Source organism: Eulemur rufifrons, chromosome 1 (genome assembly GCF_041146395.1).
Source record: "Eulemur rufifrons isolate Redbay chromosome 1, OSU_ERuf_1, whole genome shotgun sequence".
In the NCBI taxonomy this organism is placed as follows: domain Eukaryota; kingdom Metazoa; phylum Chordata; class Mammalia; order Primates; family Lemuridae; genus Eulemur; species Eulemur rufifrons.
This window is the reverse complement of record NC_090983.1, coordinates 6,816,549-6,841,391: the sequence shown is the minus strand read 5'-3', so window position 1 is coordinate 6,841,391 and position 24,843 is coordinate 6,816,549. Positions and strand designations below refer to the sequence as shown.

General features: G+C 39.6%; 1 protein-coding gene across 1 annotated transcript in view; it reads left to right on the top strand.

Annotated features, from left to right (window-relative positions):
- Window positions 1-1,715: 1,715 nt before the first annotated feature.
- Window positions 1,716-24,843, top strand: part of GIGYF2 (GRB10 interacting GYF protein 2) — a 125,536-nt gene continuing 102,408 nt past the window's right edge. Inside the window, exons 1-2 of the mRNA XM_069469308.1 lie at window positions 1,716-1,772; window positions 6,808-6,873. The gene's annotated coding sequence lies outside the window, so the exon portion shown is untranslated. The remainder of the gene's footprint in view (window positions 1,773-6,807; window positions 6,874-24,843) is intronic.

Below are 24,843 nucleotides of genomic sequence, written 5' to 3'. Positions count from 1 at the left end.
TAGCCTGAGCTTGGAAGTCCTGGCTGACAGTTGGAGAAGGTAGGCACTTCTCTCAGATGCCTGCTTGGCTTTCTTAGTGCTCCATAGTGCTGTCACCAGGATTGCATGAGAGAGTATAAGCAAAGAAGTTAATGGGGTGGTTGGCACATAACAGTCATTAGTATTACTTTTTTCTCTTAAATTAACAGTTCAAGGGATAAATTCTTTGGTCTAATGGAGGGGATTAAAGCAATCTTCACAGAGGCAGTAACATGACGATTAGGCTTTTAAACATGAGCAGGAGTTATGCAAGTTGGGGAGAAGTAGGGTAACTGTTGGGAATGGCATTGTAACAAGAGGGAACAGCATGCACAAAGTCGAAAACAGAATGTCATGTTTGAGAACCTTCAAACATGGGAATATCTGTAAGCATTAAATTTGGGGGAAGGGCAAGGAGAGGGGGATAATGTGGACTATAGGGAGTGGAGTTCTGCAGAATGGAACTGTGAAGGGCCCATTTGAGATTCTGCATTTCACACAAGGCTGCAGGTGTTGCTGCTGCCATGGCAGGGCCACTTTAAGGAACAAGGGTATAAAGGTCAAGGGAAGAAAGTGTTTCAAAAAGAAGGAAGTGGTCAATCGCACTGAAGGCAGGGAAGTACTAAGTCAAGATGAGGACTGAAGAACTCCAATTATCAACCTGTAGTTTGAGGTGTCCTTAGGGCAAGCAATAGGTGGATAGGTAAGGACAGAAGCCACATTAGAGTGGTTGATGATTGCACATCCGGTGTGAGAATTGAGAAAATGCCTATAAACAACTCTTTTGTGAAGTTTGGCTTTAAAGAGAACAAAGCCGAAGGGAGGTGGGTGGAGGAGGAATTGGAGCGCTTAACATTAATTTTCAGATGAGAGGCATTTGAGTATTTTTTTAAGCTGATGGGAAGGATCCTGCAAGAAGGTAGTCGGAAGAACAGGAAAGAAAGGGATGACCTGAGAAGGGTAGAGTTGGCATATTTAGCAAATAAAAATACCGGACGCCTAGTTACATTTCAATTTCAAAAACAACGAAAAATGTTTTCGCGTAAGCGTGTCCCAGATATTGCTGGGCGTCCTGTTTTGTATCTGGCAACCCTGAAATAGGAGAGTGTTAGGTAAAAGGGTTATGGCCCGGATGTACCAGGACAGAGTCGGAGCTCTAAAGTCCTTCCCAGCAGTCACATTCCAATTCCCAGTTCTACTAGAACTGTTAACAAGTAGAGAAACTGCTTTGAATTTCAGCTTTTGTCGCTTCCACGCTCGCTTTCGCTCCAGGATGGAAAATGGGCAGGAAAATGGGGGACTAAAAGCTGTAGAAAAGTTCTAGTTCGAAAAATCGGCAGAGATTTTTGAATTGCAAACGGGCTCTGGATTGGACGCCGAGGCCCACGAGTCACAGGGAGCTGGCCCAGGTCCAACTCTAGACACCAACTCTACTCAACTCAAGGGCAGGCACCGAGCTGCGGCCGAGACCCTGTGGACGCCTGCGCGTAGCCGCTGCCCCGCCCCCTTTCGGCCTTTCATCCGGGTCTCGGGCAGGGGCGTGTCCAGGCAGAGGGGAGGGCGGCAGCGGAAAGGATGGATGTTGTGGGAGCCTGGAGAACGGGGAGGGGAGAGAGACAGGGGCGGGGCCGAAGTGGGGGGCGTGGCGGAGCGTACGAGGTCACGTGACGTGCGTGGCGACGTGTCGGCCATCTTGTGTTGTTGGGGCTGAGGATTGACTTGGGTTCTGAGAGACTCCCCGTCCCGGACCGCAGGTAACCACCTACTCTGTCTCGCTCCCCTGCCCGGCTCCGCTCCGCGCCCGGGCCTTACCGGCGCGCCCCGAGCCGCCTGGGCCTCCGGCCCGCGCTCGCGTCTCCGCCTCTCCGGCCCGGCCCGGCCGCATGGACACCCACAGGCCGCCCCGGCAGCGGCCGCGGCCGGCTTGGGCCGTCAAGCGAGGGGACAGGTCAGGTGCAGGGCCGGAGGGAGCCTCCTCCCGGGCGAGGGGCACTGCAGGCCCTGGCACGTCTCGGCCGCGAGGAGCCGGGGAGCTCCTTCGCCGGAGCCCCTGTGGCATTGCTAGGGGAGCCGAGCAAAGGTGGAGTGTGGTGGGGTGGGCAGTGTCAGGCCGGCTTTCTCCGAGCTGGAGGGCTCGCCTTCCACTACCTGCTTCTCCAGGGCCTGCCATCCGCTCAGCCTCAGGGTACCCCAGGTAACAGCTGCTGCGGCCAGACAGCTGCTCCTGTCGTCCCTCCTGTCCACACCTGGCCTTTGAGAGGTGCGCTCTTGCCTTCCCCACGGAGCATCTGGACGGGGGAGACTCATTTCGTGGCGAGATGACTGGGTCTGGATCAGGCCTTGAGGCAAGGTGGAGCCACCATGATTAGAACCTGGGACCGAAGCTGGGAAAGTAGAACCCGTGGCAGCCTTGGGGACCCGAACGTTCACATCAGATTGAAATAGGCATTAGCCTTAAGAGTCAGCAGTTTCCACGAAGCACTTTGAATACTTCAGTTTTGTGACTGAAACATAAATCAAGTGAGCAGGGAAGGGATGTATGAAAGAAGGAGGTTGTATGACCGTGTTTGGGAAGCAATAACGTTGCTTTGCAGTTACCTAGTAGTGTTTTTTTCCCCCATTTTCCTGAAAGTCAAAGCACTTAAACACACTTAGTCTCTCTATAGGAAAGGTAAGTATTCCAATTTAACTTGCAAGAAATTGAGTAAGGGGCTAAAACCTGTGAACAGCTTCTTACCTAGTGCTGTGTACCTTGGATCATAGGCAGTTTTGACTCCCAGTGCTGTGTTCAGGGAAGATATTCTTTCCTTGCCTGGTTTTTCCCTTTTAGAATCTAATGACTTCCTAGATTAGGAAAAAAAAAATTTTTTTGGTCATTCTTTCTGACCATTTATCTTTCATCCTTCTAATATTTGCAGCTCTGCCCCCCTTACAGCGTTTGTCCATTTTGGTCAGAACACAAATGCTTTCTCTCATTCATTGATGCTTTGTGTTTTACTAGGTATTGTAGCAGCTTTTGAAGTGCTCAAACTGGAATATGTACTTTTACACCAGATGTTGACATCAGAAGAGTACACTAGAAAAAAATTCAAAAGTGGCATGTATCTGGAAAAATGTCACATCTTTCTTTTGACATTTAACACGGAGAAATACACAGTGATGGTAGTGATTCACTAGGAAGGAAAAGCTTCACACCTTTTTGATAGTTAACAAAGCATTTTAAAGTTTTTAGGCTGGGTAGAGAGAAGGGGCCATGTGCTTCCATTCATTCATTCATTCATTCATTTATTTGACAAATACTGTACTGTGAACACTTACTACACTGTTGAGTGCGGGGAGCAAAACAGACCAAAAATTCTTGTCTCGGTGGAGCTCATTTCTAGACAGATAAATACTTAGGTAAAATACATAGTGTAGTGTTAAGTGATGTGGGGAAAAAAATGAGATAGGATAATAGGGAGGTGGGGGAAGGGTTAATTTTAAGTGCCCTGAGAAGGCCTCATGGAAAAGCTAACTTTCGAGGAAAGATCTGACGGAGGTAAAGGTGCTATTCCTTTAGCTAAATGGGGGAAGAGTGCTCTGGGCTAGGAATCAGACCCTGACACAAAAACTGAGGTGGGAGTGGCACTGGGTAGGCTGGGAAAAGTGTGGAGGCTGTCCTAGGCAGAGGCAAGGGAGGCTGGTAGGAAATGAGTGTACTCACCTCTTTGGTGCTGTGATGAGATGGATTATTCACTGTCCTGGAATCTTTCCTTATCTCTTGTGACTCTTAGGAAGGGAAATCAGATTCTGGAGATTAGAGCCAGTATCTCCAACCCCATTCTCTTACATGACACCCTCCCCACCATTTGGAAAAATTTAGGATGCCCATATATTTCAGGAAATTGTAATGAATTATCTTTCTTAAGGGTAAAAGGTCTAAAATGAGATTGATGACAAACTGCTTGAAAGTATTTTTCAAAAGGAATTGCTTTCTAAGAAGGGGGCTCTTTGGAAATTTCAGGATATTTGAAAATGTAGGGAAATGAGAAATTTCTTTTGAAGTTTAGGCACAGATGATTAAGGAATTTAACCAAGAAGAAAGGTGGAATCAGTGTATTAACTCAAGTTATCTTAATCTGGTTAGTTAAGAATTTCTCTTCTGTGCCGTCCAATGTAGTTTTAAATGCCTCAGAGACTTCCACTAATTCTTGCTTATATCCTTTATTGCATTTTATATGAGTAGAACTTTTTGTGCTGAGTTTTTTATTTTCCCACTTTTGCTTTTCAGACTATTTCTCCAATTAATCTGATACTTATAGACTTTTTTCCTTTGGAAAATAAAATTTCTGATTCCCTTCCAGTTTACCTCCATATTCTTATTACTGAGCTTTCATGAGTGTCTTCTTTCATTTTAGATCACCTGAGGAATTTAGTATTTTGGTTTTGAAATGCTTTTGCTGGTGAGTTGCATATATGAAAATTCTTTGTCGTAGGCTTGCCTCAAAATCACAAGAAGATAGGAATTACAAGGTCAGGGTGTGAATGGAGCTGCTTGGCTAAAAGGGAACATAGATGGTGATGTTAGTGATGAGGTAGTGTTTTAATTAATTGCCTTTCTTCCTCTTGTTCTTTTGTTGAACTTTTGAAATGACATTTCCAAATTTTGTTTTTGATGTCATATCAGTTAATTTGTTCTCATGACTCTGCATTTTAATACTCCATATGTCTATTCTTTTTTTGTTGACCTTCACTCTGGAAGATGATTACTATTTGATTACTCTCTGGAGAACCTTTTTGGGTGAAAAGATCACTACTGTCCCCTTTACCCTTGCCGTTCTAAAGAATCTTTGTGCCATTTTCAAAGACTGACTTTGTTTGTAGTTCTCTGTTAGTCTCTGCTGATTCAATTTTGTGTACTTTATGTTTTATTCTATTTCTTATAGATTATATTAGGACCAGTCTTATTCTGTTGGTGTTAATTCAGGTATTTTAGAGGCGAGTTAAATGTCCATTTTCCTTCAACAATTGAAGACAATTTGAATTGCCTTATTCTTTTCTTTTTTTGAGACAGAGTCTTGCTCTGTTGCCCGTGCTAGAGTGCCATGGAGTCAGCCTAGCTCACAGCAACCTCAAACTCCTGGGCTTAAGCAATCCTCCTGCCTCAGCCTCCCGAGTAGCTGGGACTACAGGCATGTGCCAACGTGCCCAGCTAATTTTTTTCTATATATATTTTTAGTTGTCGAGATAATTTCTTTCTATTTTTAGTAGAGACGAGGTCTTGCTCTTGCTCAGGCTGGTCTCGAACTCCTGACCTCAAGCGATCCTCCCGCCTCAGCCTCCCAGAGTGCTAGGATTACATCCGTGAGCCACTGCGCTCAGCCTGAATTGCCTTCTTCTTTGGTCATTGTGGTAAAAGTCTGAACCCAAGCTTCCCCCCTACTCCTTGATCCTCACTAGGGTTTTGTGGTGATAAAGTTCTAGGGCTTCCATTCATTTTTAAAGCCCTGAAGAATTACATCTCTAAAAATATAAGGAGATTTTTATTTTGTGAATAAGCTTATGGTTAGAATCCTAATGTTTCTTGACCAAGTTATTGTTTTTTCATTTTGGTCATGCTCTCAGATGAATGAGAAATATATTTAATTATGTAGGAATGTAAAATGATACTTTTATTGAATTACCCATAATTTTGTGTGAGGTTGAGGGAGAATAAGGGAGAGATTTGAAAAACAAAAGAATATTCGCTTAAGTGACTTCATTTTATAAAAGTATTTTCAAAGTGTTACATACTTCCCTATTCAAGTAATTAAGTAAGACGAACATAATTTTATATTTTCTTGTTAACTACAGGGTTTCATTAACTTGAGCTTAATTTATACTTCTAATAGGAGATTCCTGGAGCTTGTTCTCTTGAGTTAGGCCCATAGAAGAGTTTATTATTTGGTTCTACTCCCTTTTTTTTCTGCTCTTAAAAAAATGTAGAGTGCAGGGGGTAATGTTGGATGACCTTTGGATATTATATCATGGCTACTTTTTTTGCAAAATTAAAGGTGGAAGTGGTTGTCTCACGTTGGTTTTTTGTTGTTAATAAAATTGTCAACTTTAATTTTTCATTATTCTTTGACTCAGTAGCAGCATTCAAAGCATCATTTGATTTTAGCCAGGAAACTAGTTGACGCAATTGTACTTCAATGCATTCCTTGTCATTTGAAATATCACCATCTTGTGGATTTTTAAGATACTGTCTCATCAGAGCATTAAAAGCTGCTTGTGTGCCCATCTGTATTGATAAGGAAAATCTATAGAAGAAAAAAATAAAAAAAGAAAAAAGCTGATTGTGATTTTGCAACTGAAAGCACACCTGGAGCTTTGCTCCTTGGACATTTTAGCAGTGGTCATATTTTTAGGGCTCAGTGATTATTTGCATAGGATGCGTATTGCTGTGATACTGGCTGTTGTTTTTCTGTCAGATAGGTTTTAAAAGTTAACACCAAATCCGTATAGTGTGGTTTTGGATGAAAGCCCCAAGGTTTCCCTGAAACCCTGTATAGTAGTGTACATTTGTCATCTTCATCTGAATCACTTGGGACTTTTGTTAAAAATATATATTTTTCAGTCTCACTGTAGAGCTACTGAGACTCTCTAGATATTAGGGAAACTAGTTTATAAACACACTAGATAATTCTAATATTTTAACGAGGTTTTGAAGCTATTTCCTGTAAAATATATTCATGATGAAAAATTGTGCTTTTAAGATTTCCTAAGAGATTGTTGGGTGATTTACATTAATACTTTTATTATCTACAGTGTTAAAAGGACCTGAACAAAGTCTGCTCAAACCTCTTGCTGTGAAGCAGCAGAACTTTTGAACAGGTAAGTGCTGAAGAGAGGCACAGAGCCCGAGGGCTTATGCAAATTGGTGATTTTTGCTTTTAGGTGTCAATTATTTTTGCCCTATTATTTCTCCTAAGCTTATGGATAGTTAGTAGAAACTTTTTTTCTGATGCCTCTCAGGTCCTTTATGAACCATAAGAATAATGTACCCTTTCTGTATTGATCCTGATGTGAATTTGTGTCTTACATTGTGATCTTTTTATTGGCAAGAGACAGGAAAGGAATGCTTTGGGAGCAGGGGTGCTGAGGTAAAGAACCCAAGAGCAATTGATTTCATGAGGGATGTGAACCAGAAACTGGGAAGCATTCAAGAGCCTTTTTCTCCCAGGTGGCCACATAGTATCCTTGCTTGTCTCTTTTTCTGCTTTAGTTGTGTTGTATTTCTGCAGTTTGGCCTTTTCTGCTTTAACAAACACAAACACATGGAAGAAAGTGGCTGTTTCATTCCTGGAGCCACATGTGAACTCAAGCTCTAGTGCCTCTAGCCAAGTGATTACTAATGTAGTGTTCAAATTTCAAATTCCTGGGCAGAAAAATTTGATTGGTTGAACATGATTCAGTTCTCTCTCACTGGTCCAGTTAGTTATGGTCATAGGGTTGGGGTCTAGAAGTGCAAACATAGTTAGCTGAAAGGTCCCACTTTTAAAGGAGGCAGCAGGTCTCAGAGAAGGTAGAATGGTGTCTATTCTAGGTAGATTCCTACAGAAGCTTTTAGACATTTTTCCTTTTCTAGCATTCTAGAAAAATTTCCTGGATTGGGCATGGTGGCTTATGCCTGTAATCCTAGCACTTTGGGAAGCTGAGGTGGGAGGACTATTTGAAGCCAGGAGTTTCAGACCAGCATGGGAAACATAGCAAGATCCTGTCTGTAAAAAAAAAAAAAAAAAAAAATCAGAAAAATTTCTGCTGTTTGCAATTTATGTGTCCTGAAGAGTTAACGTATATGCATATCTTTTGGTGAATGAGGCCAACAGTCTCACCAAAGCACCCTTGTTGGAACTTCTGTTGCAGTTTTTAAACAAAAGTTCTTGATTTTAGGGGTTCAGAGGAGTGTCTGAGATAAAGATTTACCAAATGAACATAGCAAATTGGAAGCTTAGTTTGTGGAAAAATTCATTGGTTATTTATTTTCCATTGATTTTTATAAATTTTAATTTCTGGGTACTTTTTGTAGTGTTAAGCTACATTTGAGTATTAGGAAGCCATATAGAATTTGAAGAGTCTGACTTCTTAGACTCTATATTAACATTATTAGGGTAATAATGGGGACTTTCACTGTTGGGAAAAGATCAGTGAGACAGTATAAACTTTTGAAATAGGCCGGACACTGTGGCTAACGCCTGTAACCCCAGCACTTTGGGAGGCCGAGGTGAGATGATTACTTGAGGCCAGGAGTTCAACACTAGCCTGGGCAACATAGTAAAACTCTACCTCTACAAAAAATTTAAAAATTAGCTGGACATGGTGGTGAGCATGTGTGGTCCCAGTTACTCAAGAGGCTGAGGTGGGAAGATCGCTGGAGCCTGGGAGTTTGAGGTTACCGTGAATGGTGATCCTGCCACTGTACTCCAACTCTAGCCTGGGTGATGGAGTAAGACCCTGTCTCTTAAAAAAAAAACAAAACAAAAAACCCCCCAAAAACCCAAAACTTTTGAAATAATATGTTTTTATATTCTAGAATTATTAGATTAGAGTGAAGGAAACTTAGTTTAATGAAACATTTTGAAGTCGTGTTTATTTTTGTTTGTAGCTTATATATACTTGCTAACATCTAATTTCTTAAATAATTTTTTATTACTTAAATTTGTATTTATTACTTAATACTTAATAATTACTTAAGTAATTTATTACTTAAATTAATATTTATATTAATATATCTGGATTTTTATGCAAAGCCTAGGCATTAGTAATAAAAGTGATATAGAGTGGCATATCTAATGACAGGCTACAGATTTGACTTCCTATGATACTTTTTTTCAGCAAAGAGGTTTTTTAAGAAGATTACAGCTGAGGCCGGGCGCCGTGGCTCATGCCTGTAATCCTAGCACTCTGGGAGGCCGAGGCGGGTGGATTGTTTGAACTCAGGGGTTCGAGAACAGCCTGAGCAAGAGCGAGACCCCGTATTACTAAAAGTAGAAAGAAATTATATGGACAACTAAAAATCTATATAGAAAAAATTAGCCAGTCATGGTGGCACATGCCTGTAGTCCCAGCTACTCGGGAGGCTGAGGCAGGAGGATCGCTTGAGCCCAGGAGTTTGAGGTTGCTGTGAGCTAGGCTGACGCCGTGGCACTCTAGCCTGGGCAACAGAGTGAGACTATGTCTCAAAAAAAAAAAAAAAAAAAAAGGTTACAGCTGAATTAATTTTTGAGGTAGAAGAGTTCTTCCTCATATTGTACATTTTCTTGAATCTGGATATTGAGGTAAAACATACTCAGGGCTTTGTGAGGTTTAAAAAGATTTCTGTTAATGTATGTAAAACTTTTGCAGGCTCTGGGGATCCCTCTCTGGAAAACATTGGCTTGTGGCGAGATTATCAAATGACATGGCAATGTTTATGGCATTGTAATTTTTCCTAGAATAGTTCACATTTGCTAATTTTATTCTTATCCTTACACTAAACAGGGAAAAAAGAGAAATGTTTATGTATTGTTCAGAAGGAGGAGGGAGAATATTAATAGCAATATATTTTATTCTTATGGTGATATTGTAGCCAGTATGTTCTTTGGGAACAAAGGTCCTTTTATTCAAGTTGTCCTGGGCCCAGAGGAAATCTTGGGAGCTTTGGTCTCTTTAGTATATGTCCTTTGGTTGCAGAGACTAAAAAGGAATCGGCAGAAGTACTGTCTTGGTACTTAGTCCTTGGTGATCATGGCTCAGGCCTTGAAGAGATGGCCATATCCAGAGGCTCTCACTATCACTTCCGTGGAAATTGATGTGGTGTTGCCCAGAGCACGGCCAAGTGTCTTCAGTGGAACTGCTGTGCAGCTGTCCTGCAAGATCAGTGGGTCAGAGAGCCTTACTTTGTGTTCTGGAATCTGACACTCTTCTTTAGCCTTTTCTACGACTTCCACCATTGTTAACTTTCCAATAGTATATTGTAAGAATACACGCTCTTCTCTAATTGAGGATTGACTATATTGCTTAATTGGGGAATGCAAAGGGGTGGGAGTTTGGGGACACCGCAACAGAGTGGGAGATGGAGAAAAGGAAGGAAAGATGACTTTCTGCAAAATGAATTCCTCTGAAAATTGAAATAGAAAATAAAGGAAACCAAGTAGTATTGAGCACCATATCAATATGTAGAGAAAATCTTGTGGGCTTTTGAGCAGAGAGATGTGGGTTTAATTTTTGTACTTATTACCTGTAACTTTAGACAAGTTAACCTCTTGGAGCCTTACTTTCCTTACCTGTAAAGTATATCCCATGTTTCTTGTGGGAATGAAAAATCTGAATACAGTGCCTAGCATGTAGTGAGTAGGCCCTGAATGAATGGTAGCTTTTATTATTATTATTACAGTGTACATAGGTAAATTTTGATTACAAAATTTCACCTTTATAAGTTTTGAATAGATGTGTCAGTGGGTTCTGTTTGCAGGTCTTTTATCTCTAATAATTTTTTTTTAACCCAACAAATATCTGAATGCTTGCTTTGGGCCAGGTGCTGGAATGGCACTAGTGGTGAGCAAAGCACACACTGTTCTATCTTTACGGGGCTTACAGCATAGTGAGAGAAGCAATCAAACAATCATATAAATTCCAAAATGTGAAAAATCTTTCTGTCCTTGGAAAAGATACAGTTTTAAAACCCTAGACACTTTTTGAATAAATGTCATATTTTAGATCTCAGTGTTCTTGTCAGTGATGTCCTTTGATATGCTTTTCCAAGTATGTATGTTTATTTTAAGTTTATGTGTTTATTATCAATTTTTTTGTCTTTCTCCGAGATAGGGTGTCTCACTCTGTTGCCTGGGCTAGAGTGCTATGGTGTCAGCCTAGCTCACTGCAACCTCAAACTCCTGGGCTCAGGCGATCCTCCTGCCTCAGCCTCCTGTGTAGCAGGGTCTACGTGTGCGACCACACCCGGCTAATTTTTTCTATTTTTAGTTGTCTGGCTAATTTATCTTTATTTTCATTTTTTTTTTTGTAGAGATGGGGTCTCACTCTTGCTGAGGCTGGTCTTGAACTCTTGAGCTCAAGTGATTCTCCAGGCGTGAGCCACCATGCCCAGCAGCTTTTGGTTTTTTATTGTATCTATCTATGTTTATCATATTGAGAAATTTTAAAAATATTAATTCATTTAAAAATAAACTCATTGCATGTTAATATAAATATATTTTTAATGGAAAATACCTATTTTCTAAAACACTTCCAAAAAATTTGGTGAGAAGAGTGGCATTGTTTTACCATTTTGCAAATTGCTTTTACGTATTGCTTTCTAGAAAGCAACTGGATTCTCAGATATTTTCATCATCCCTAGAAGTTTCCCTCCTCCAGCTTTTTTTTTTTCTTTGTTTAAGACAGGGTCTCTCACTCTTTTGCCCAGGCTGGAGTGCAGTGGCATGATTATAGCTCATTGCAACCTTGAACTCCTGGGCTTAAGTGATCCTCCCACCTTAGCCTCCTGAGTAGCTGGGACTGTAGGGGCCCACCACTGCACCTGGCTCATTTGTTTTTTTCCCCCTTTATTATTACTGTTATTTCCAATAAAATCATGATTCATGAAGATCATCTTTTTTGTATATTTTGTAGAGACGGAGTCTCACAGTGTTGCACAGGCTGGTCTTGAACTCCTGGCCTCAAGTGATCCTCCTCCCTTGGCCTCCCAAAGTTTTGGGATTACAGGCATGAGCCACTGCGCCTGGCCTCTTCCAGCTTTTTTGTAGTCATTTTCCCTCCCCCACTGCTGTTCCATTATCTGTGAATAGAATAATTTTGCCTCTTCTAGAATTTGATGTAAATGGAATCATTCTTGGGTCTGACTTCTTTTGCTTAGCATAATATCTGTGATTCATCCGTGTTGTTGCATGTATCAGTAAATCGTTTAAATACCGAGAATATTCCAAGGATGACTATTACAGTATTTGTTTATAACATTCATCTGTGGATTAATATGGATTGTTCTCAATTTGGACTATTAGGAATAAATCTGACCTTAGTTTCATGGCATGGGTAGGGATTCAGAATTGTCCTGGGTTGCAGTGTTTATCACAACACTGTAAATTAGGAATTTAAATTCCTATTAGGAAAAGGTGAAAAGCCTGTAGAGCATCTATAATTTTTTTTATGATATGCAAGGTTTTGTGTATAATATGTGGGCCAGGTAGATATAGAAAATTCCTTGGAATTTTATTGACTTTCTGGGGGGGAAATTTGTTAGTTCCTAAGGTTAAATGCTTAGTAATAAAGTGAAAATAAACAGATAGTATTTTAGAAATTACTCAAAAATATTTGCATGTTTAGTAATGAAGAAATCTAGTACTGTCAGATGAGATGGGTGCAGAAGGAAAAAATGTTTTCTGCCATAATAGATTGGAGAAGAATTTTATTTTTGTACCTTAAAATTGTTTTTAAACAATTAATGTTGAAAAGAATGTTAACCCTATGATATTTATATTGGGCTTATAAAAGTATTTCAGACAGGCCAGGCATATACTTTTTGTGACAACTAAACTATATTTTGTTAAAAAGTAATTCAAGAATATTATTGAATTATGAAATTCAATAGTTTATGAAAAGAGAGGAAAATCATTAAATTCACCTCACTAATATTTCTTCATCTTGTGTTCTTTTTGTCTTTTTTACATACGTATAACTACACTTTTGTTTGCAGATGTTATTGTACCTGTATTCTGTTGAGTGGATGTGCCACTTGTACAAGATTGCTTTCAGTCTTTTACTATTAGAAGTGTTACTATTAGAAGTGATACGGTATGTGTGGTTCCCATTCATGTTTGGCCTTTCCTCTTCATCTTTTTACTTAGCTCTTTTCTGAAGTTTGAAAAAACATACATTCTGAGACCTACATTTTTTAGCCTGGTGAATGAGTGTTACTTCATTTGGATGTAAGATCTGTTTATGGTCTTAAAGAGGTAACAGATTGTAGATTATTTTATCAAAGTAGTGGTATTAAGCTTTTATAATGGCAAAAATCTAAGTAGGGAATGAATTTAATATGTGTTATCAGACTTGCATTTAAAGTAGTTTTGCATCATGCCCACTGAAATTTTTTATTTTATTTTATTATTTTCTTGGTGATAAGGCTGGAGTGCAGTGGCACTGTCATAGCTCATTGTAACCTCGAACTCCTGGGCTCAAGCAGTCCTCCTGCTCAGCCTCCCAAGTAGCTAGGACTACACGTGCACACCACCATGACTGGCTAATTTTTCTATTTTTTGTAGAGACAGGGTCTTGCTCTGTTGCTCAGATTGGTCTTGAACTCCTGGCTTCAGGTGATCCTCCTGCCTTGGCTTCTCAAAGTGCTGAGATTACAGGTGTTAGCCACCATCTCCAGCCCCACCCGAATTATTTTTAATTGTCCCTTTTTTCTAGCTAAGCCATTTATGATTTAATGAAAACATATAAAAATAATTGAGATGTAAAACATAGTAAATGTGCACAAATCTGAGATGTTCAGTTTGATAAAATTTTATATATGTATATACTTCTATAATAACCCCTTAGATCATGATAGTGAACATTTTCAGCACTCTAATTCTCTCCTCTTCCTAGTCAATACTCCTCACTTCCCATGGTGAGCACTTTCCTGACATCTGTCACCATTGATTATTTTATCTTAAACATCACATAGGCCAGGCGCGGTGGCTCACACCTGTAATCCTAGCACTCTGGGAGGCTGAGACGAGAGGATTGCTTGAGGTCAGGAGTTCGAGACCAGCCTGAGCAAGAGCAAGACCCCCATCTCTACTAAAAATAGAAAGCAATTAGCTGGACAACTAAAAATATATAGAAAAAATTAGCCGGGCATGGTGGCGCATGCCTGTAGTCCCAGCTACTTGGGAGGCTGAGGCAGGAGGACCGCTTAAGCCCAGGAGTTTGAGGTTGCTGTGAGCTATGCTAACACCACGGCACTCTAGCCCGGGCAACAGAGCGAGACTCTGTCTCGGGGGGAAAATAAAAATCACATAAAAGATGTCAGACAGTATGTGTTCTTTTGTGGCCAGCTTCTTTTGCTGAATGTGATGTCCATGATGTCTAGCAGATTCATACAATATCGTTGTATTGTTGTATTGTTGTATCAGTAATTGGTTCTTTTTTTGCAACTGCTGTGTAGTATTTCATTTTATGAATATACTGCAAATTCTTTCTCCTGTTTATGTACATTTGTATTGATGGACATAATAGCCAAATGTCAGTTTTTGGCAATTACGAATAAAGCTACTATGAATCTCTTGTCTTTTGGTAGACATAAAAGTTCATTTCCCTTTGGTATATGTTGGCATATGTCTAGCAGTGGATTATGGGATCATGGGATAAGCATGTTATATTAGATTTAATAGATACTGTGAAACTTTTTTGAAGCGGTTGAACTAATTTGCATTAATGAAGTTATTGATCTTGTATTATCTTAATGCAGATTTGGCAAAGGTAGAAATAGCTGGCTGCTGGAGTGGGGACAGAACTATTCATTTATTTAGTGTATATGAAGAGAGTGCTAGAGGAGTAGGTCTTTTTACTGCTTTTGGAAAAATATAAGTAGGGAATGGGGGCAGATTCAGGTTCCTTGGTGTTCATTCTGTTTCAGTCTTGGCAGTCTGTATGTGGTACAGGCTTGACTCCATTCCAGATTTTGCCATATTTTTTTCTGGGTAGGTTTTGTATACTTAAGAAATAGAAATTTCCAATAGCAGATAATTTTTATAATAAAGGTCCAGGGGGTTTTCAAAGGAGTATATGTTTTGAATTGTTAGTTTAATAGTGGTGGTAGCTAATCAGTCTATCAAGACTTCTCCTGGGAAGCAGCATTGGGGAACACTTTCACAGGTGAGCTGTCACTGTGCGGGATTCTGATTCTGCATCTGCTTTGGCTTCTCCTTGCTGTGTTCGTCCAGATGGAATTTACCACATAGATTTGCTCCCTTGTGTTGATAGTGATTGCCTGATCCTAGAGGTCTCCTGGCTCCTCTGTGGTATTCCAGTGTGTAAGAAAATGGTAGACTAAGAGTGAGAGGCCAGAATTTACCTTTTTTTTTTATTGTAAACTCAACAATGATAAAGAGCTAGGTAGATTTATTCTCTTTTAATTTTTTTTTTTTTTTGGAGACAAGATCTCTCTTTGTCACCCTGGCTAGAGTGCTGTGGTGTCTTCACAGCTTACTGCAACCTCAAACTCCTGGGCTCAAGCGATTCTTCTGCCTCAGCCTCCCAAATAGCTGGAACTACAGGTGTGCACCACCATGCCCAAAAAGAAAAATAACTATACTAATAATCAGAGATAAAATAATTGATAGAGAGTTTTTAAGAAGTTGACAAAAAGGCCAGATTATAGGCCTTTGTCGTTGTCAAGTACAAGGATGCAGTTTGTTGACGAAGACAGACTTGCTGGTATTAGTTGCATAAGGAATATATTTACCTGAATATACTTGTAAGTAATTTTGAATAATGGACAAGGTCTGAAATAGTGGTTATGTAGAAGTATTCTCTCAGCCTTTTTTTTTTTTTTTTTTTTTTTTTGAGACATAGTCTCACTCTGTTGCCCAGGCTAGAGTGCCATGGCATCAGCCTAGCTCACAGCAACCTCAAACTCCTGGGCTCAAGCAATCCTTCTGCCTCAGCCTCCCAAGTAGCTAGGACTACAGGCATGCACCACCATGCCTGGCTAATTTTTTTTTTTTCTATTTTAGTTGCCCAGCTAATTTCTTTCTATTTTTAGTAGAGATGGGGTCTCGCTCTTGCTCAGGCTGGTCTCGAACTCCTGACCTCAAGTGATCCTCCTGCCTCAGTATCCCTGAGTACTAGGATTACAGGTGTGACACTGGGCCTCTCTCAGCTATTTTTAAGACAGCTCATTAGAATTTGCTGTTAGACCTTTGTTTGAAGTCCTTGTCCTTACAATTGGAATAGCCAAAGTAGAGAAGAGGCCAGATGAGGGAGGTGAGAGCTCTCTTAGTTTCTTTCAGCATGAGAAAGATATGCTAACAGGGCAGTCTCAGAGCTAACAGAGTATTTTGCTCACATTCCTTCAGAGGCAATTCATGTCTTTTTCTGATGCCTTCCTCAAAGGTTTGAGTGCTCCTATCTCTCTGAGATGCTAGGCCTAGTTCTCAGAATTCTTGAGGCCTGCTAATGTGTTTCTGTCATCATTTGTCATTGTCCAGAGTGAAAATCCATCTCATTATTCATCCTTTTTTGTAGTTTCATCTTCATACTACTCAGAGTTTCATCTTCCTGTGACCCAAGCTCATGGTTTCATTCCTTTCCAAGACTTTTCTACTGAATTCTCTGAAATGTCATTTTTCATGTTAAAACTCTCCGTTGTGTTAAAAACTGTTCATAAGATATTTTTTGCCAGGAGGCAGAATCAGAGTCTTCATTTTCTGCATTCATGCCTATTCTGTTCCTTTACTGGGGTGGCTATTCAGCCTGGTTTGCTCCTGTTCCGTCTGTGTAGTTATTAATACCCTCTTCTCATAATCATTTTCTGGTTTAGGTGATAGATTATATAAAATCATCCTAGCTATTATTCCTGTATCGTTGTGCAAAACTCGTTTTCCTCTGAAGTTCATGCTGTCTGACAATACAATACTGTTTCCCTCATTGTCAGTTATTATAGACCCTGTGGTCTCACCCTTGGATTCATTGTCTTCTCCACTGTCCTTTCTGCCACTGTCCTGAGATGATTTTGACCCATCCAGTCCTCCCAAGCTCCTGGTTCCTTGACTTGTACCTCCTTTGCTTTAATTTTTATTCCTGCTATGCCTGCTTTTTGACATGACCAACATCTAAATTTGTCAGCTCTCTTCTTTTGTTTTTACTTCCTTCTCCATAGTGCCTAAAGCACATTTTTGCCAGCACCCTCCACTTTACCTTCTTATTCTTCCCTTGATAGTGCTAACAAACCCTAAGCCTGGTTTAGTCCTGTTTTTGGCGCGCTCTGCCCTGTACCCAGGCTGCTAAGAGAAAGAAGCTCACAACCATGCAGATAGTTTTCCTCTCTATCTTGATTGGACCTTCAGAGCTGCTGTAGCTAAATGCAGTAAGATGTTCTGGATTGGATTCTGGAAAAGAACAAGCACATTGTTGGAAAAACTGGCAAAATCCAAAGAAACCCTGAAATTTAGTTAATAGTGATGTACCAATGCTGGTTTCTTAGTTTTGACAAAGTACTGTGGTAATGCATTAATATGTTGTTAACATCATGGGAAACTGATGTTATCTTCATAACTCTTATCTAAAGTTATTCCTAAATAAAGTTTATTAAAAAAATATTATTGGCTGGATGCAGTGTGAGCCGCCTGTAATTCTAGCACTTTGGGAGACTGAGGTGGTAGTATCATTTGAGGTCAGGAGTTTAAGACCAGCCTGAGCAACATAGCGGGAGCCCCCTCTCTACAAAAAATAAAAATATTAGCCGGGCATGGTGGTGTGTGCCTGTAGTCCCAGCTACTTGGGAGGCTGAGACAGGACAATCACTTGAGCCCAGGAATTTAAGACTGTGGTGAGCTATGATTACACCACTGTACTCTAGCCTGGACAACAGAACTAGACCCTGTCTTGAAAAAAATGTACACACACACAACAAAACTATTGTACCACAGCAGCCATCGATTTCTTTATTCTCCTTAAACTCTACCCTATCATCTTCTCTGTCATTTGCCTACTTCTCTGAGAAAATTGAGGACATGAAATATAAATTCCCCTCAATTTCCTACCATTTCCTCCTACCCCTCGCAGAAACAGACAAAACAAAAAAACACAGAAATAACATTGGAGGCAACCTAAGTCATTTAGATCTACTTTCTTTTTTTTCTTTCCTTTTTTTCCCCGGATACATTCTGCACAGATGGATCTACTTTCCTTTTGTCACAAGTGGATAGGAATAAAGTTTTTCTTCCCATTTGTTCTTTGAAACCCCATCTTTCCTGCCTTCTCAGAGACTTCATTTACATCATATTTTTGCTGAATTGTTTGTTCACCTTTTGACTCTAGTACTTTTCCATTGGGATATTTTCATCTTTCTTCTTTTCTTTTTTGCCATTTTCCTCCTTTACTGGCAGGGATTTTCATCTAAAGCAAAAAATGGAAATTTTCTTTCCACTCTGCTTCATTTCTCTTTACCCTTTCACAGCTAAAGAGTTGACTGCATTGTGGCCCTCCCTTCCTCACCTCCCAGTCACTCCTCACACTACTGAAATCTGGTTTTGCCCCCTGCCACTTCCTATAACTGCATTCTTCAAGGTTACTAGTGACTTCCCTGTTGAAGGCAATGAAGAGTTTTCAGTCTTTCTCTTTTTTGACTTTTGAAACTTTTGAATACTTCCAAAAAAAAATTGTACCGGTGCTGTCTTTATGCACAATTTAGAAAGTTATTTGGAAAAGAATTACGTGTAATTTCAGTACTCAGAGGTAAATGTTGACATTTTGGGGACTATCCATATATATACACCCAGTGTATTTTAAAATGTGTTGAATATAATCATATTCTCTGTAACTTGCCTTGAACACTTAATATATTGTTGATGTCTTTTCACTTTAGTAAGTATAGTTACATTAGCACCTCTCCCTTCCCTGCTGGTTTTTAGATCTAATTCCTTCTCCTCCAGGTATCTTCAATGATCCCTCTAAAATACAAATTTCATCCTGAACTCTTGGCTACCCAGATCTTTTCATAACCTTTCATTGCCCCCTTGGGATATAAAATACAAAGACTTTTGTGATATAGCCACTCACTACTTTATTAATCTTCACTTTAGTTTTTAGCCTTATTGAACAAATTCATAATCTCCCCAAATAACCCAGCTCTTTTCTCCTTTAGCATTCCCTGCATCTCTCTCTTTTCCCTCTTACTCTTAACAACTTTGCTTGGGGGTACCCTCATTTAACTTTTGGTTGTAACTCTATGGATTCACTTTCAAATCTATGTCTCCTTATCCTGTCTCTACTCCTGAATTCAAAGTCCTTTGGATATCTTCTCGGGCACCTTGCATTTATTTTGTGCAAAACCATACTCACTGTCCTTCCTCTAAAATCATTTCTTTTCTATTTTCTGCTTTCTTTTACACTTTATAATACGGATTTGAAAAGTATCCCACCCTCAATATTGAATCTTATAGATTCCAGTCCATTTCTGCATCCTCTGTTTTAGATGTTCCCTTCCAGAGGGAGCAGTGCTTTTTCTTTTTCTTTTCTTTTTTTTTTTTTTTTTTTTGAGACAGGATCTTGCTCTGTTGCCTGGGCTAGAGTGCAGTGGCGTCATCATAGCTCACTGCAACCTCAAACTCCTGAGCTCAAGCAATCCTTCTGCCTTGGCCTCCCAAAGTGCTAGGATTATAGGCGTGAGCCACCACGCCCAGCTACAGTGCTTTTTCTACTTTGGGAAATATTTTATGGAGTAGGTGTTTGAACGGATCCTTGGTTTTGTACAGGTCATTCTGAGGGAGAGAGGGCAGGCTTCTGGGGAAAGGGAATGGTATGAGCAGAACTAAACAAGAAGGAAAATGCAGTGGACTATAGAAAGTTCTCATTAGGCTTTGAGTTGGGATATAAAACAATATAGGATTGAGTTAGGGAGGCATGGGTTGTCAGATTGGTAGGAACTGTAATACTAGGAGTTTTGGCCATACGCAGAAGGGTTAATGGAGTGTCTTTAATGAGGGTCGTAGGCCATGACCAGAATGGTATTTTGGGCTGAATCAGGGAAGCAAATTAGAAATTTTACTGTAATAATCCATACATGCATTAATATGGGTTTAGAATATAATGAAAGAAGAATGCAAGAGAATCTTGAAGGAAGAGTTGGCCAAATTTGAGACAAAATGGCAGAATACGAGGGATAGAGGAGTTTCAGATGACTCTGGGCTTTGAGGTCCTGTTGACCTGTTGAAACAGTGGCACCTTTGTCTGTTGATGATGAGACAGATATCTAGGAGGGGCAGGCAGTTGGAAGTACCATATTGGTCATGGGAGAAAAAAATTAAATTTGTAGTTAATGGCAGGGGTGGGTCCTCCCCCTCCTTTGGGGGGCATTTAGAAATTTGAGAGAGAATTTTTTGTTGCCGTTATTACAATGACAACCTTACTCCCTGCATGCCTTCTTTGTTACTCCATGATTTAGTTGGCAGAGTTCTATCTACAAGGTGGTAAAAAAAATTTGAGACAATATCTGGACAGAATTTATAGTTAAATAAACTATAGGTACGCAGAGGCAAGTTAGAAAAGAAGAGAAAATTTGGGGGAATGCTGACTTGAGGGAATAAATATAGGAAAAAAAATATCAGAATGGTGCTAGTCATGGAGGTGAAAAGAGATAAACAGTTTCAAGAAAGAACAATTTAGAGAGGCAGAGGTAGCATGGTGGAGCACAGCATCCAGAATGTGGTTCAAATCCTGAATTGCTTTATAAATTCAGAGCTGTTTTCTAAAGGTTACAAGTCTTGTAGAAGTCTGAGTTGGTAACATTTGGCTAGGTGGGGTTTAAAATGATGGCAGAGCCTATGCTCCTTTCAATATCTCACTACATCCTTAGAAAAGATTATTTACAAATAATGCACAGCTTCTGTTCCAAGTAATTTACAGTTCAGAAGCATAGTACAAGACAGTCCCTCCAGTACATAAAAATACATTAAACTGCGCTTATTTAAGTTGATTTGGAAGGAGCAGCCTGGCGTGGGAACTCAGAATTAAGAGAATACAATATTTTAACTGCTTAAGTTAGATTTCTTCAGCAGTTATACCTCTTAGATTTCCTGCATTAATTCGTAAAGGGTAATTAGCAGAACACTTTTCTGAGTCATGTAGATCTCTTTACTTGATAATTAAATTGCTTGGGTTAAAGGTTCCTAAGAGTTCTTCAGAAATCTTTACATTAGGAAATAATTTTCTTGTGGAAAACATGTTGTAAATGGTAGTTGGGTTCTCAGCTGAAGGTATTAAAAGAAATTCTGAGCTTTTATTGTTTGTGCATTATGGTAGTTTTGCAGTACCTAAAGATTTACTGGTGGAATGATAAAGTTGTCTGGAACAAGATTTCCTTGCTTTTTGTTTCTGGGATGCTGGCCGATTCCAGAGCTTCTCTTGTAATTCAAGACCGTTGCCTGCAGTTGGTTAGGTTATGCACTACACAACTCTAGGGGCATCATTTGTATCATTTGTATTACTAGTGCCCCTGGAGTTTTGTGCTTTCCACAACCTATGTGGCCATATGTGATGGCCTTCTAGTAAGTTAAAGGGGAAAAAATTAAATCACCAACACAGTGATTTTAGTATTTTCTCAAATACCAAATAGTTTGATTTTTAATTGAGATTCACCTGCTTTATAAATTCAGTCTGGTTTAAATCCTGACTTGCTTTATAAATTCAGAGTCATTATCCAATGGTCTCAAGTTTCCATTTGGATAGTGGGGTTAAAATGATGGTAAAAACACTGCTCCAAAATATTTTGTGTGGCAAAAAAACTTAGTTTATGTAGTCTCTCTAGCTCTATTTGTTAGCCAAGTAGGTCCTCATTCTTTCAAAAACACACTGAATTGATTTATGCTACATAAAGTCACAGGGCTGATTTGTAAGCAGTATACTTGTCTTAATTTAACAGCAGGCACCTTGCTTGGAATCTGATCATTGCTACCTTGACAAGTCATTTCAGTTGGGATGTACCATGATTTTAATGGAGGCTGACGTGTCAGTTGTAAGATTCATCATTTTAGGCATTACTAAGAAAGAAATGATACTGCCAGGTAAACTCTGGCACAGTTTTCCTATTACTTAGAATTATTTTATATTTTTTAACAAGAGCTCTTTTAAACTTATGTAGCAAATCTAATAGATTTTTATTATACAGTATGTAATTTTAATGCATGAATTAAAGAGAAAATAGAAGTGAAATAAATTGGTTAAGATAGTACTAAGATTTCTAGGTATTCAAGAGCCTGACTCTTCTAAATCACTTTTCAACTTGGCATTATAGAAGTCTCCTTCTTCCTTCCTTCTCCCTCTCCCCTAGTATTGGTGATGCAGCAATAAGGGAGTGCTCCATTATTTTCTTTTTTCTTTTCTTTTTTTTTTGAGACAGAGTCTCACTCTGTTGCCCGGGCTAGAGTGCCATGGTGTCGGCCTGCCTAGCTCACAGGAACCTCAAACTCCTGGGCTCAAGCAATCCTGCCTCAGCCTCCTGAGTAGCTGGGACTATAGGCGTGCGCCACCACACCCAGCTATTTTTTTCTATTTTTAGTTGTCTGGCTAATTTCTTTTTTTTTTATTATTATTATTTTTATTTTTAGTAGAGACAGGGTCTCGTTCTTGCTTCAGGCTAGTCTTAACTGCTGATCTCAAGCTATCCTCGTGCCTTGGCCTCCCAGAGTGCTAGGATTACAGGCGTGACCCACCACGCCTGGCCTCCATTTTTTTCTTATCAGTTTAAAATTTAGTGATTTGGTGCTTGTGAAGATCTTAAAAGCAATCAATATAAGCTGTTTAATTTTTAACCCCTTTGAAATACTTCAGGGCTGTTGTATGTGGTCACATGGGTTGTTTAGTGTCATGTATCGGCAGCAAACCCTAACAAGCTTCACTGGCGTGTGTTGTTTTTTTTTTTCTTTCTTTTTTGTCCTGTAAAGTACTTGGAATCATTCCTCCAATGATGAATAGTAACTTCACTAATATCCTATTAATGTATTTGCTTTCTTTCTGTTATACAGTAAATTTTGTTTTGATGCAGAATCATATTGTAATCATTCCGAAGACATTTAAAGTGGCAGTTAAAACTAAAAGTCAGCCCTTGTGCAGACAACTGCCACCTATCCAGTAGCGGTTGTAACATGGCATTATTTAAGATGCATTCTAATTTCAGAGAAATTGAAAAAAATGTGTCTTATGTTTTTGGATCGGCAGTTGCTTAAGAGGTGAGGAGGGCACTACGTTTATCTCAGCTTGAGTCTAGTGTGTACTCCCCTCGTCTGGCCAGGGAGCAGAGAATCTCCCCTGGAGTCCACTTAGTGGACACAGGGGCCAGAAATACCTTTCAGAAGGAGAACAGATACACGAATAGCTGATTATGGTGGTTAACACACTTTTACTTTGTTGTTTCTAAGTTTTAAACTAATTTCTAGTTTATTACTTTTTAGATCATTTAAACAGAGGCAACAATCAGGATGATGTGATGTATCTTAGAGATATTTTACAGTAGTATACAGTTGTCCCTCACTATCTGTTGGGGAATGGTTCTGGGACCTCCCTCAGATACTAAAGTCCTTGGATGCTCCAGTCCCTGATATAAAATAGCATAGTATTTGCATATAACCTATGCACATCCTCCTGTATACTTTAAATTATCTCTAGATAACTTATGGTAGTTAATATAATGTAAATGCTATGTGAATAGTTGCTATACTGTATTCTTTAGGGAATAGTGATAAGGAAAAAAAGTCCATACATGTTTGATACAGGCACAATTTTTTTCCTTGTATATTTTTGATCTGTAGTTAGTTGAATCCATGGATGCTGAAGGCTGACTATGTTTACAATTTTTATGGTATCTTCCTTTTTTAAATTAAATTAAATTTTGTTTCTGAATATTATGGGGATGCAAATGTTTTGGCTACATAAATTGCTTTTGTATCATTTGAGTCAAAGTTATAAGTGTGCGCATCACCCAGATAGTGTGCCTTGTACCTGTTAGGTGTGAATTTACTCATCCCCTCCTCCCTCTCCCACCTGCTTGATTTCTGAGGAGTTTTATTTCCATATGTACACGAGTGTTATTCAGTTAGTTCCAATTTAATGGTGAGTACATGTGTTTGTTTTTCCGTTCTTGTGATATTTCACTTAGAAGAATGGTCTCCAGTTCCATCCAGGTTAATACAAGAGGTATTAGTTTACAATTTTTTTTAATGGCTGAGTAATACTCCATGCTATACATATATCACATTTTATTGATCCACTGAGGTATTGATGGGCACTTGGGTTGTTTCCACATCTTTGCAATTGTGAATTGTGTTGCTGTAAACATTCGGATGCAGGTGTCTTTTTTTTAAATAAAATGTCCTGTTTTCCTTTGAGTAAATACCCAGTAGTGGGATTGCTGGATCAAGTGGTAGGTCTACTTTTCGTTCTTTGAGATATCTCCATACTAGTTTCCACAGATGTGTACTAGTTTGCAGTCCCACCAGCAGTGTATGTGTTCCTATTTCTTTGTATCCATGCCAGCATTTGTTGTTTTGGGATTTTTTGATCTTCCTTTTTGTTTTTGAGACAGGGTCTTCTTGCTCTGTCACCTAGGCTAGGGTGCAATAACATCATCATAGCTCATTGCACCCTCAAACTCCTGGGCTCAAGCGATCCTCCTGCCTCAGCCTTCTGAGTAGCTGGGACTACAGGCGCAGGCCACCACACCCTGGCTAATTTTTTAAATTTTTGTAGAGATGAGATCTCGCCTTGTTGTTCGGTCTGGTCTTGAACTCCAGGCCTCAAGCAATCCTCCCACCTCAGCCTCTGAAAGTGCTACGATTACAGGCAGGAGCCACCATGTCCGTTCTATTTTCTAAGCACTCATATGTTTTTTTTTTTTTTAAATTTCTGAATATTACAGGGGAACAAATGTTTAGGTTGCATATATTGCCTTTGCCCTGCCCGAATCAGAGCTATAAGCGTGTCTATCCCCCAAATGGTGTGCCCTGCACCCATTAGGTGTGAGTATACCTATGCCCTCCTCCCCCCTCCTACGTGCCCGACACCCAAAGAAAGTTACTATATGTGCACGTAAGTGTTGCTCAGTTA